Genomic DNA, 14,153 nt, shown 5'->3' on the forward strand with positions numbered 1-14,153 from the left:
TATCGGATCATTTAAACCAGTACAGATACAGTAGCAATAGCACAGAGGATAAGCTCTGATTGGTGAATTGCAAGATAAGGTAATAATAAATACAAACTTACATTTAGCATATATAGAGAAGCTATACATGCTTAGAATGGATTTACAGAGAAGCTAAACGCACTGTGGTTCAAAGTTGCTTAGCCAGTACCACTCTTCTGTCTTAAAATTGACTTTCCTGGATTTGAAATCATTACCTTGTTCCTCTGTAGTATCTCCCATACCTGATCTCCCAGTCAACAAAGTTTTTAAATGTATGAATAGCAAAACATATTTGAAGTTTCAGTGATTGGAATGAAATGTCAGTTTGACTTAGCTGTATAAGTAGCAGGAGAAATAAATGCGGAAAGCCAGCAATGGAAATGTTTAATAAATTATTTGACCTGTATTTAAAGGTTGACACATGCTTACACTTTTGTTCAATTGAGCCTGATGATTATATCACCCTTAAGGAAAATTAAAGGCCGATTGTTCCATGTGAAATAGCTTGATTTTCTGTAGTAAGCAGTTTCAATTCAAAAGTCTGGGAATAAAATGAAAAGCCCGCAACTCAGAAAAGCTGTGCAAGTTAAAAGAAGTTTGATATTGTTCCTATTTTGCAAAAGAGTATCTGTAAAAGTGCTATTTTGAAAATTAAGTATCCATTCTTCCCCCTGGATAGACTCTCAGAAAACTTTCTTTTGAATTTTCAGACATTTTCTTCTGTATTCCTATTTCTATCACTGGCTTTGACTTTTCAGCAGATGCTCTGCCGTCCCCTGTGTATTGATCCTGACTGGAAGACCATTGCATATCGAGGAGTTAGTGTTCCACATAAAAATTACCCTAAGTATGTCCAGGCCTGTGCTGTGCTGCACATCCAGCATGGCTTTCAGGACTGTGTGGTGCAGCACAAATCCCTTGGCCGCAGGCTGACCTCAGCCAGCTCCCATTTGGTGCTGGTGATTATACCACCTACGTGGCCTTGCCTTTAGCTAGAAGTGCAGCAAGAAGTTATCCTGTGAACATCCCTTCTGTTTGACTGTAGAAATGATAGATTGAGTCATTTCCTTGTAAGAAAATCCAATAATAGCTCAAATGGCCAAAAGAGGAGAATGTCTTCTATGGACAGGGTCTGCATTGCATGCTGCACATGGGTTCCCAGCAACTAAGGGGATGTAAGATTATCTATGCTAGCCTCTTCTTACAGTTTTAGCTCTAATAAATGGCATTTAAAATGATACCTTACAGAGTCTGAGTGCCTTTCTTACGGGGATCATAACAGACCAGCACCCACCGCTGCAGAGCACCCTGTAAGACAATAATTGTATTTGCTCTTTTTCCCAAGATTACCTTAAAGGATTAAACTATAAACAAGTATTTTAAAGATAAACATAGTTGAGTGTGCCAACTTTCAAGAAATCACTTAAGGGGAAAGTTAAGAGAGAGATTAAAAATCTTAGCAAAAAAGTGTTTACTTCTAAAAAGTAGTAAGACAGTAAGAAAGAAGGAGAGCTCACCCCACTCCTATTGAAATGGGAATTGATTCAAGCCTGAAGACACATAAATTACTCAAATATGTAACATGTATTTCCACAAATACGAGGAGAAAGCTGTGTGATAAGACCTGGCTATATTTCATGTCTTCCTGTAGAAGTACCGTGAAACACTAAGGAATTTCCAGGATTTGGGCTGTTCTTGTAAGAAGCTAACTGAGCCAATGGAGATTGTTACAGCCTACTTTAACTTTTCTAGTTGAGGAAACTGTGTCAAATGCCCTGGGAAGTGGAAGTCAGGGCTTCCACACTTGTACCAATCACATGAAGGACTAGAAATCAGTTCCTTTTCAGGCCAGCAGTAAAGTCCATTTCATGCCTGTTCCCCTTGGGGTTCTGCTGTGAACTTGTAATTCCATGCTGAGGCCACAACTTGTCCTCCACTGCCCCCAAGTAATTCTCAAAAGTTGCCTTCTCTTATTAACAGGCTGTCTAGAGGTTTTTGTTCGCTTGTTTGCTTAGTGACTTTGAGGGAAAAAATGAGTAGAGAACATCTTTCAAGAAATGTGGTAATTGTGCATAGCTGGCAACCTTTTAATAACATGCAAAGTGGATTTTCCATCCATATTTACACTCTTCTAGTGTCAAAAAAGGACAAAGCAGGCACAGCTGATGTTATTTTTAGAGCTGGAGCAGGCCTTGTAGAGTATACTGTAGAGCCGAAACTGCCACAAACTGAAGAATAATTACAATCAGGCTCATGAAATTTTAACACAGAAGTGGCTGCATTATTTAGAACATTAATGTGGTTTCAGGAAAAAAGTAATTGCTGGTTATCTATTGCCAGAGACATCGTTTGCTGTCTAACTCCAGGGGTGCTGTTTATGTAGGAATTAATGCAAATCGCTTCAAATATTTTAAGTAAGTCTACAGTAAATATTTTTTGTGTGCTTCAGCTGCCTTTGGTTGAAGAAACTGGACTGGTACCAAACAGAATACATGTAATTTCTCCCTAATTATGGAGAATCATATTTCTTTCAGTTTTCTAGAATGATTTACGTTGCAGAATTTTCCCCATTATAACAAATTCCTCTACAACTCTGTTAGCATGCCAAGCTGACAAAAATCTTGGGCTGCTCAATACATGAGGCTGCCTGTATCAGGAATAAGAAAAAAAATAGTTGATAGCTACTCCCACTTGCAAATTATGGCCACTTGAAAGATGAAGCAAGTATGTCCTTTCTCATATTTTTGTGTGTTACAGCACATTCAAAGCACAAGAGATTTAAAAGTTTGGAAGATATGGAGTTAGTCCATGTGTTCTGTACCAGGGTGGGAGATGAGAGAGGGAGAAAAAGCTGGTGCACAGTTCCTTGCTGGGAACCCCATGCTCATGTAGCATCAGATGAACCCCAGATAGCTTTCCAACAGCATGGTGCACAGATCCTCTCCATGGAAAGAAGCTCCTCCTTTTTGGTCATTCAAGCTATTATATAATTTTCACACAAGAAAACAACTCTATTCATAAAGGATGATTGCAAGAGAACCTCTTACTGCACTTTTAAATAAAAACAAGGCCATTTTTAAATAAAAACACGGCCATGCATGTTGAGGTCCCCATACTTACATTCAAACTATTTCAAGAACCTAACAGTTAAATGGGACGAAATGTGAAGTCACTGTTTGACTGATGTCCTTGCTTAGGTTGCCAGCTAAGACCACAAGGGAACCCTGGCAGGTGTGTGGTTGTGAGCATGCTTCCCAGGGAACTGCATCCAGCACCCACAGAACAGCCGCTGGACCAGGCTTCTGCAAGGTGAAACTCTAAGCCATTACTACCAGCTTCAGCTTAAACAACACAAAATTAACTTCTGTATTTTTAGTAAAAGCCTATCAATATGTGTGCCTGACCCAGCTAGAAGTACTCTACTGCAGTTTCTGTCCTATGCTAGAAAGTTGGCAGATTGTGATCTAGACCTTTCTTATCTTCCTTTTTTTATAAAAAAATTTCTTCATTAACAGTATTTACAATCTAATGAAAAGAATGAAGAATGATGATGTCAAGAAAATAAACAACCCCCCCGCAATGCTGGCTAGAGCTGGTTGAAAACATTACATTGGAAAGGTTTCCATTAGAAATTGCTGAATTATTAAACAAAAACATTCCAAGGGAAGATGTCAATTCAGATAAAGTCAGACGTAAATTAAGCTGATAGTTGGAAACACATTTTGATTCCTGATTAGTTCTAATGTCAATAACACTCTGGCTTTCTTAAATTATGCACTGCTTTATTTTTATAGTGGCCTAACTGAGGTCATTTTATTGTTGCAGGTGGCTTTTATTAACATCAGATAGTATATAGCAAATGTGGGTAGTGAAGGAGTTCACAGAGGATTTCCAGCTTTCCAACCCTTATTCCGGAAGTGTCCTACCATTTTTTTTTTTATTTCCCATTGAAAGTAATATTTTTTTTCTTAATACTACTTCAGCTGTATTGGTCTCCATTAAATAGATCTGTAATCTTACAATAGCAAAACTGTGAAAAAGCCCTGCTTTTCAGTAGAGATAATTTTTTATATGTTTTAATTTCTAGCATCAATTTGTCTTCTTGAAATTTGACAGGCAAAAATTTTTGACTGAAACTTACCTTCCACTCTGGCTTCTGATGCTAAGTTTTAGAGATCCAAACAAGAATGGTAATGTTCTTGAGCCAAAAAGTTAGTTAACATTGAGCATTCTCTGTGCAGTCAGAATCCAGTGTTTGTCCTCTCTTATTTTTAAAAATGTTTACTGTTGGCAGGTAAAACAGACATTAAAGATGATATGAAGTTGTAGAGAATATAAACAAGAAAGGAGAAAAAGTGGAGTGGAAAGAAGATGAGAAGACTGAAATGCGTTATTCAGCTTCATTTAAGGTATGCCCTTGTAAAGTAATCTGAATTATGTAAAGCTGCTATACAGTTTAACAGATGATAGTTCCATAGAGTTCTTCAGTGAGTTTAAGTGTACAGTTACTTACTAAAAGGAGTTATAAATTATGAGAGCAAAGTTCATCATTAACTGTTCATCAGATTACAGCATTAATATGTCACATAAGTAATAGGCCCATAAAAATTTAAACTGGCCTGTAATGATTTAGGCTAGCTACAGATTCACCAGCAGAACTGTTTAAGCCCCTGCCAAGCATTACTTGCATCACACATTTAATTGTGCTAGCACATCAGTTTTTACATCTGCGTGGTGAAAAGTCAGGGAACTCTTCTGTTTGAAAAATAACCTCATTAAAAAAAAAAGAAAGAAAACCCCATCATTTCCCTCATTTTGTTTACCATGAGGTCTTACAAATGGTTCCAGAAAAACAGAGGAAATTGGGGATTAAACTGGCCTTTCTGCAAAAAAAAACCCCACATCTGCAACCTTAGAGTAGAAATATTCTGTCATAGGATTTGACTGCAACACAACTCTTCTTCACTTCTGACCTTGCATTGTGAACTCTCACGTTCTTATCACCTGTCTTGTGAGTCTTAAAGCACCCCTTGGATTCATTTAACAGATTCTCAACTTTCTTTTATTAAAAAGAGATTTTCTCAGTCCTCATGGCTTTAGAAAAATTAAACTTAACTGAACAATATTGAATCCTAAAAGCAACACCAAAAAATAAAAGACTACTCAAAAACTCCTTGAAAACTGACTTGGTATTTCTGGACATTTAGGGCTGGCAATACTGCTGATGCTCATATGTGGGTGAACAGTTAGGTCAGAGGTATTTTATGGACTGGCTACAATGACAGCTTTATACCACCTGGAGAGTTTCTTTCTGCCATCTGCTTGGTGACAGCACAACTTGACAGGAACAAAGGACTAAAGTCTCATTCCTCATTTTAGCCAATTTAACCAGAAAACTGCCACAACATCTTAACTGAATGGAAAACTCATCTGTGACATTGTCCCTAATAAAAAGATGTTGTTTTTTTAAAAAAGCAGAATACTAATGAAATACAATGACATTTGCAATCTATTGAGCTTTTTTTGTCTTTATTTTGCATGAAGAAAGCAATAGGTAACCCACTTATTTTGGAACTTGAGCCTTCTGTGAACTCTAAAGAAGAAATGACTACACTGATGGTAATTCCAGTAACCAGGCTTAAAGACTTCATGTAAGTTACTAATGAATTTAACCAAAGTGAAACTTATGACAATTTTTCCTGTTTAATTGTATTATTGACTGCGTATACACAACAGTATTATGAAGATTTTGGTTGCAGTTTCATAGCAAAATGTATTATCAGTCTTGTGTTTTATGTTTCAATTTAGTCCTAAATCATTCTTTTAAACTGTAAATGGTGACATGTGGTATCTGTTTTAAAGGTGAGTCAATAAGATTTTCAGACCCCAAGTATGTGGTGCTTTAACAGACTAGAAGCAGAGCAGTATCTTAGAAACATTTTTCCTGAAGCCATTGAAGACGGAGTGATATCACAATCCTTTTGAACAAAAAAAAGGCTGGTAGGGCAGACAAATGAACCTTGACATAGGAGAGAATGAAAAAGGAAATGGTGTTGAAGAAGGAAAAGGAAGATATTTTGATTTCTTAGATGAAACTGTGGGGCAAAAGCTGTTAGAAGAGACCCTCTCTGTACCTCATGTTACGTGATCTCATGTTGAGCTGATGGTCAGATGTTCTGTAGTCAGAAGACTTGACAGTCTCTTGGAAAATGCTCAAGAACCATGAAGAAATTGTACATATATTATTGATTTTGTCTACATCTGTATACCTTACCTATAAGAAAGAACACTCCAGCCATGCTTTCATATTATGATTTTGGCCTCCACACATAGGACTTTAAAACATCTAGTATCTGGACTAGCACACAATTAAGCAAATCCGCCCAGATATTTTTTTTGTAGTCTCATGTACAGACTTGAAGTTGGGTGGATGAGTCCGATCTGCAAACTGAAGTCCTTGTACCCACTTAATATGGATAGCTCACAGCTAACACTGTTAGAAAGGAACTTCTGACATCATGTGCCAAGAAACTCAGGGCACAGCAGAGGCTGGGCTTCGTGAAAGACAGGAAAGCTGAAAGCAGATGGAGTCCATTGGATGGAACTCAAATACTACAGATGATTGACTACCTAAAAATGAGTCTTTGGCCAGGGCTTTGACAAATTTGCAGAAAAATTTTCACTGAATAGCTTATTTCAATCCCTGTCATTTTATTTCTCTTAAAGGACTGCATTTTTTTATGCTTAGTAACTCTAACATTTTATCTTCTTTTGTAAGATTCTGGAAGTATAGACTAAAAATTATTTGCATGGAAAAAACCACATTCTTCTATTAAAATCAAAAGCAAGTTTGCATGTGTTTTGACTTCTAATGAAAAACATGTTCCAGAATATAAAAATACTATTTATGAAATTGTCATATGCTAATGTAGTAGGCATTTTCAAGGATTTCTGAAAGTGAAGTACTATCTTCCTACAGCTATAAGCTACAATATTCTCCTCTGTCAAAGGAAAAACATTTTTCAGTTAGAAAATAGTATTTTATGTCAAATTCATGTTTACAGAAGGAAAAATACTTTATTCATCCAAGTTGCTATATAAAGGATTCATTCTCTTCACACCTCATGACCTTCTGGATCTTTGGAAGACTTTGTTTCCTAGGCAGTTGAAAATGAGAGATTCATTGTAAAAGGGCTGGCAAAATGAAGAAACAGGAGGGGATTCTGTGACATGTCTCAAATGGGTGCTTTCAGGAGGTACTGAGTTACGCTAAAGACACCTTCCCATATGCTGTATGCACATTTCTAAATGAAGTACTGGAGGATACACTGTTTTTTTACTGATTAAATCTATTTTACACTTATGGCATGCTACTCCATAAATGATTTTGCCTGATAGCATTGCTGGTTAATGTACTATTTGTCACCCTTGACTCCATGGGAAAGATTTTAGAGCTTATAGACACTGTTTTGCTGTTCAACTGATAGGAAAATATCTGACAAAAGAAAAGAAATGTGTCATCTTTCTTATTAAAGGTTTATGAATAAAAGAGTACTGAATGACTGAGATATATTAAGCACATTATAGAAAATTATAGCAGATTATAAAGCATTTATAAGTATAAAAGTAGAAGGTTTTACAAATATTAAAAGCCACAGGTATTGACCAATTATGTACTAAGAATTCCAGATATGTTACATCAACTGGCTCATTCAGTAGTATTTTCAGGTTTTTTTTTTTGCTAAGTTAGTGTACATTTGAACCTTCTCAGGCTGAGAGATGTGGATACATGTATAGAACATTTTGTCTGGGGTATTAGATGGTCCTTTAACTCTACAGTGTAGATGTATTACAAGGAATTAGTTTAGAATGTACATTAGGCTTCAGCTTGTTTTAAGCCTCAGCGATAGTGTCAAAAAGACTTGGACACCCCCTGGCTATGCTCCTTTTGCTAGCAGCTGGAACAAAAGTATGGCTAAATAAGCTTCTGCTGTAGACTAAAAGTAAATATATTTGAATTTGTATATTGATACAGTTCTCATTACTGTAGTTAGAAATGCAAATTGAGACACTCTAATTATGGCTACCATATGACGTAGATTTCTATTAATGATAATTTTAGGGGTTTGTTTTTGTTGAATTAATATTAATAAACCATGACTTTTTCTTGCAGAGAACATTATGTATCAAACAGTTGCTTTTGGTACCATGATATTCTGCTGCAATGATGTACAATTAAAAATCAAATGTCCCATCTGTCCTCTCCCTAGATCTGGTTTCTAGCATCTCTACATAACTAGATATTAACTAGAGTTAACCTTAGCAATGACACTTAAATAAAGCTATGCTTTCCAGAGTCGTTATGGTGCTCTGTCTTGTGGCACTCGTTGACAGCACAAACTCTACATTGCATACCGATGTGCCAAGGCAAAGCCAGGCTGACTTGACCTATGCTGGATGAAGGAAGAGTTCCAGGTAGCCTCAGGTTTGCACTGTACCCATGATTCCCTCTTGCTGCTTTTAATGCAGTTTATTAAACTGGCAGACTAATTTTACAGAGGATCTGGCATATTGACAATAGCTCATTTCAATGAAGAAGCACTCCTCTAATCATGAATTTATGTTGTAACTTTTATTATTACAATTTTATATCACTGCAGGTTAATACCAGAAACAGTTTGGACCTGGTACTGAATTCAGCTTTTTTTTGTTTGGTTTTCTTATTTATTCATGGTTTTTCAGTTTGGGTTTTTTGTTGGTTTGGTTTTGGTTTTGATATTTTTTTTTACTGATGCCATTAGTTGAACAATCACTAAGGGGAAAAGTAATTTAAGTAACACGTAAATGGGTTCTTGACTGTGGTGTTAAATATAGGCTCTCAAAGACTACCTTAATAACTGTCATAGTTGGTTTCACTGTTTTCCAGCTACTTTTCTATAGCTGTCTAGACTAGGTGGCTTGCTATAGTGGCTGGAATGAACGACCCAAACCAGCTCTGCATAGCTCATTTCAACCTACATCATTATTGGTGACAAAGGAGAGAAAGACTGAAGAACTTTTGAAACAAAAATGCAGATTAGATCTTTTTTTTTTAGCTGTGTATGCATAAAGACCCTAGCAGGAACTATAACATGCATTTCACTTCCTCATGCTAAACCCTTTCTGATCCAGTTATGTTACCTCTTTATAAAAGAGATATTTTTCTTTACTTAATTAATTAAATTTCTAAATATTTGAGCTGGAATTTTAGTTAAGATGACTAGAGAATTCATACAATCTTTATAAATATATGAAATCAGGGTGAGCAACACCAAGGAGAGAAAATGAAGTATTTTAAGATCATGGAAGCTTGTCTGCATGAATAAATCGTGAACTATGTAAATGACTGTAAACTTAATAATTTCTCTCAAAAGGTCTTTAATCTCTAATGTAGTGTCAGAATTTGAACACAGATGTACAGGAAACAGGTTTTGACTTGCCTGTGGAGTTATTCTTTGATAGAAGGAAAAAGCTGTAAATCAGAAAGCTCATCATAGAATGGTTACTTAAGTATTTTCTTCCATGACAAAAAGAATATAGAAACACAATCAATCAAGTCAGTTCCTTTTGTCTGACTGTTCTTAGGCTTGTTCTGAATTCAGCAAATTGCTTATTAGTTATTAGACACTGGACTGAGTAGACATATTTCAATATGTACTAGCCACATATTGGGTAATAAGCTCTCTACAGTTATGAAAGTATTCAATAAAGTTCTTTTATACAACATATTAGTGCTTTAAATCGTGTGTGAAGAAAGACACTTTGCGAAGTTACTGGTGTTTGGAATTGCACTGCAAGTGTTTTGACTCTGAAATTTGTCTATAAAAAAAATACATAATCTACTTCATCCATTTCCTAGTATATTGAAAACTATTACACCATGAAATAGTCCAAATCTTTCTCTCATTGAATTTCACCTGAAATGACAACACAATTAGGCCTCAGATATTAAGGAAGTTTAAAATCTAACATTTCTGTACAACATAGAATAGATTCAGGTAGCACCCTCTTTCCTCTTGGACAAGTTCCAAAAGACCCTGAGAGAGTTCCAGGTCTTTCACTTATGAAGAGAATAAGAAAATTGATTTAATCAAGAGGTCCAAGAGTGCAGTATCAAAGGGAACAGTATAAACCAAGGCTGTGGTATGTAAAAGTAGGTTGTTGTTTAAACATCAGAAAAAGAATGTTCTGGTATCTATCACAGCTTGGAAAAAATGTATTTAAATGTGAATACTGACTTCCTTAGAAGTTCTAAATAAAGCAAAAGAACTTTGATAAGTCCCATTAGAAAAGGCTTGGATTGAAACTTAATTGAAAAATAGCAATGTTTTAGCTTGTACAAGTTTTATGGAATTAATATTTCAATTAATGCTTCATTTCTAATTTTCCATAGAAAAAAATCCCAAGCTTCTCGGATGAAATAGGTAAAAAACCTGTGGACTGCAGTCTAGCATGCAAATTCTTTCACAGAAGAACACTGTGAACAAGAATATCTCACTCCATCCTTAGGAGGAATAACAGCTTCTTTAGTAAGATTAAACAGACAATGCAAGTACCTGAGGATTTCAGGATTCAGAAATAATTTTTTAGCTTGAGGAAAAAATCTGACCTCCTTCCCTTCCCATGATATTCTAGTCAGGGCTTTTGGGGGGATTGGGGTTGTGGGGGGGAAAGTTTAATATATGTAGAGCATAGAAAGTTTTTCCAAAGTTAGGCTGCCACTATGATATCATAATGACATACTTCAAAATTCCTGATTGGTATAAAAAGGTGAGGAGAAGAATTTCAGTCTGATGTAGTAATATAAAAGTGCTCTTTTGCTAGGAATGGAATTAATACATTGCTTTGTCACAAATAGTAAAGGCAATTATCTCGAGTGAGTAACAGAAAGAAATATATGAATCTAAACTTTTGCGTTTCTTTAATGTAAAATGTGTCAAATTAAATTATGCTGAGGAAAGACTAAAAAACTAAAAAAACCCAACCAAACGAACCAGAAAAGATTTAACGTGGCAGAAATAAATTGATGAAATGCTTTTAGGAAAGCTTTCTATCAAAGTCTCTATTGATCACTGTTGATATCTGTGAGATTTTACTCTGATGAGATCCAAAGGACATTTCCTGATCTGGGAGTAGCATTTTGGGTTGCTTAGTCATGCTTTAGTTAGTCTAGCTTGAGAAACACCCTTGAAGGCTATAAGAAATGTCAATGTAACTGTATTTTTCCATTGTTTGGACTAGATATTGTAGCTAAAAAACTCATTTATTTTCCCAGAAATGTATATTATTCATATAATAATGCTAAAATGGAAGTATTTTGCTTCTTTGTATATTTCGGATTTGATGTTTTTTGGTTTGCGTCTTATCAGTTTACTAAATGGGAAAAAAATGAGGACTATTACAAGAGAGATTGTGTTTCTGTTCATCCAGGCTTGTAATTCTCAGTACCAAATATTTTGCTTAAATGGTTCTGAAATCAATGTTATCTCTAAATATGCCTGACCTAGAGATTTGTGTTTTTGAAGAGTCACTTTGACTGTAAAATATACATGTTCCTTTCCACCAGAGGAAATATATATTCTTAATAGTCAGCATATATTTTCTCAGTACTCTCAGACTGAGTGTTTAGTACTCAGTCACTTTTCTGCTGAAGTGGGATTCTGCGTAAGTTTGCATTCAGTGTTCCCTTGGATTTGACCAATTTATCACTGTCTCTTCTCATTGTAGTGCAAACAGCTTTTAGCTGCATACTGGCCATGCAGTGATTTTCAGTATATTGAGTAGCAGCCATTAGGAGCAACCATTATACTAATTTAAGAAATAGAAAAGGTTACAGAATTTTGATTGAACTATTATTTTTGGCAAAACTTATTTTAAAAAAATTTGTATTCTTTGCAATAACTCTACTGCAAGAGATATCTAGAAACCCATTTAGGAAACTTGTGCTCCAGAAAGAAGAAAACCTCTTGAAAATTACATTCTTTGGATAGGTGTTTGTTACTTTATATTACTGTTAGTATTTTTCCATTTTTTTCATGATGTCTTACTTACAAATGCATATAGTAGATGTCATGTCACATTTTATCCTATGACAGATTATGTGATGACAATGTAAAAGAACTTAAATATTCTAGGTTTTTTTGTGTCTACTTAATTTAAAAAATGAAGGGCAGATGTCACATAGAAGAGGTCAACATATTTTTTCAGAAGTATCATGTTGGGTACAAATTTGGAATCAAACTATTTCAGAACATGAATGCTTCCCACAAACGGAAACTCTCAGTCTCTCTTAAGTCTAATTACAAGTGTAATAGTAGTAACATTCAATTTTTTTTTTCTTTTACAGAGGATAAAATCAGATAACAATATATAATTAATAATGGAGCACCCATCTCCTACACTGCATAAAACATTGTAGTTGCATATACCTAATGAGGAGGAGAAAGGTAATTTCTACTTGCGCAGGGAGAAAGATGATGCGGAAATATTGGGGGAGCTTCTGAGGATAATGGAATTGCAAAATCAAGAGTTGAGCCTAACGGACTGCTGAGGGTGGACCATTAATATATACTGCTATCTCCACACCTCTACATTCATTTATCTTTTTCCAAACAAGTAACAACAGAAACTGTACTTTAAACAAGGTTTCTATTCCACTGGTTTTTTTTGTTGAGTTTGTCTGGTTTCACATCTTCAGCACTACATCTGTTACTTTCATTCTGCTACCCATGGCCTTGCATGATCATACAAACCTTCCAGCTATCTCCCTGGGCTTTGTCTAACCTGACACAGTACCAATTCACTCAGCATGTTTTCTATCTTATTACATCTCTCAACAGCATTATTCACGTATGTTGCCCGTATACCTATTATTTTGTCCTTGCCAGATCCGCCTACTTTAATTTTCTTAAAACCAGGATGGAAACTACAGAAATACCTCTTCCTCCCCTGTTCCAGATTTCTTACTATCAGTTGTGGCCACGTCTATTCAAAGTATGAATCCAGGTAGTAAGTTTCCAATTAATCCTGGTCACAATATCCATAAAGATGAGATCCTTTTCCCTGCTCGTTTCCCAAATAACTCCTTAAAGCTTTCTCAGAGAATCAACCTTTGATCTTATTTTTCATGCTAAACTTCATATTCATGCAATGTTTTTTCCATTTTTTTTTTCTTTAGGAAAAGAAGGCATCAAATGAAAATCATTATTCTCCATGAATGTCGCATGAAGACACCTTGACCTAGTCATCCTTCACCTGGTCATGTAGAAGTCCAGTAGTATCTTGCACAAAGGTGAGGGAAAATCAGTAGATATTTTTCCAGGTCCCAGTATGATTTTATATATATATAAAATATAGCCAGAGACTCATGGCTATACCTGCAACTGTTCCTGTGGTCACCCACCACATATTCCCTTTCATGAGTTTCAAATGTAAATAATTTTTATGACGTGCCCACTAGCATACTTTGAGATCTCTAATTATTTTATCCTTTGTTCTTTTACATGACAACAGTAACAACACCTGTGTAGTTATTAAAATGTTTCAATGCAGTAGCAAAAAAAAAACCCAAAGAGTTGACAGAATTAATTTAAAACTCATCAGGATAGTGCAGAAGAACGTACCTCAGCATCTTGACTTCCTACTGGGGGTGAGTGAGAGCGAGCGAGATGGTGTGGGGCTCTTACGAGATCTGAATAAGAAACACCTGGCAACAAATAGCATAATAAAATCACTGTTTTAATAAGAGAGAATAAAAAGAAGAATATGGCTAGCAAATACATTTTATTTCCTTTCAGATGCTGGGAATCCTGCATTCGTGCAATGTCAGACAGACCCCAGATGATTTTTCCATGGCACACTGTGCAGGTCCCATCCGTGGAGATGTTCTTCCTCCCTCCTATACTGTGGTGCCTTTTATTTTGCGTAACAAACAAAATCATGTATCTTCTCCTGACAGGCTGGAATGCCACCTCTGCCTTAACATCCACCAGTGCGCAGCACAGGCCGGCACGGGGTGTTCCAGCAGGCTCCCTTACAGCAGCTGCTCATGCTAAGGGGCTTCTCAGGCCTTAAGTACAAGGCCCAATAGAGCA

General features: G+C 35.9%; 1 long non-coding RNA gene across 1 annotated transcript; it reads left to right on the forward strand.

Annotated features, from left to right (window-relative positions):
• The first annotated feature begins 4,321 nt into the window (after positions 1-4,321).
• On the forward strand, positions 4,322-13,353 carry LOC148057161 (uncharacterized). The gene is made up of 4 exons (XR_015702080.1): positions 4,322-4,430; positions 5,566-5,672; positions 12,407-12,506; positions 13,238-13,353. It is a non-coding gene; the product is annotated as an uncharacterized LOC148057161 (long non-coding RNA).
• Positions 13,354-14,153: the final 800 nt, after the last annotated feature.

The sequence above is a fragment of the Nipponia nippon genome, unplaced genomic scaffold (assembly GCF_047370975.1).
Source record: "Nipponia nippon isolate SJK-2023a ecotype South Korea unplaced genomic scaffold, ASM4737097v1 scaffold_10, whole genome shotgun sequence".
NCBI lineage: Eukaryota > Metazoa > Chordata > Aves > Pelecaniformes > Threskiornithidae > Nipponia > Nipponia nippon.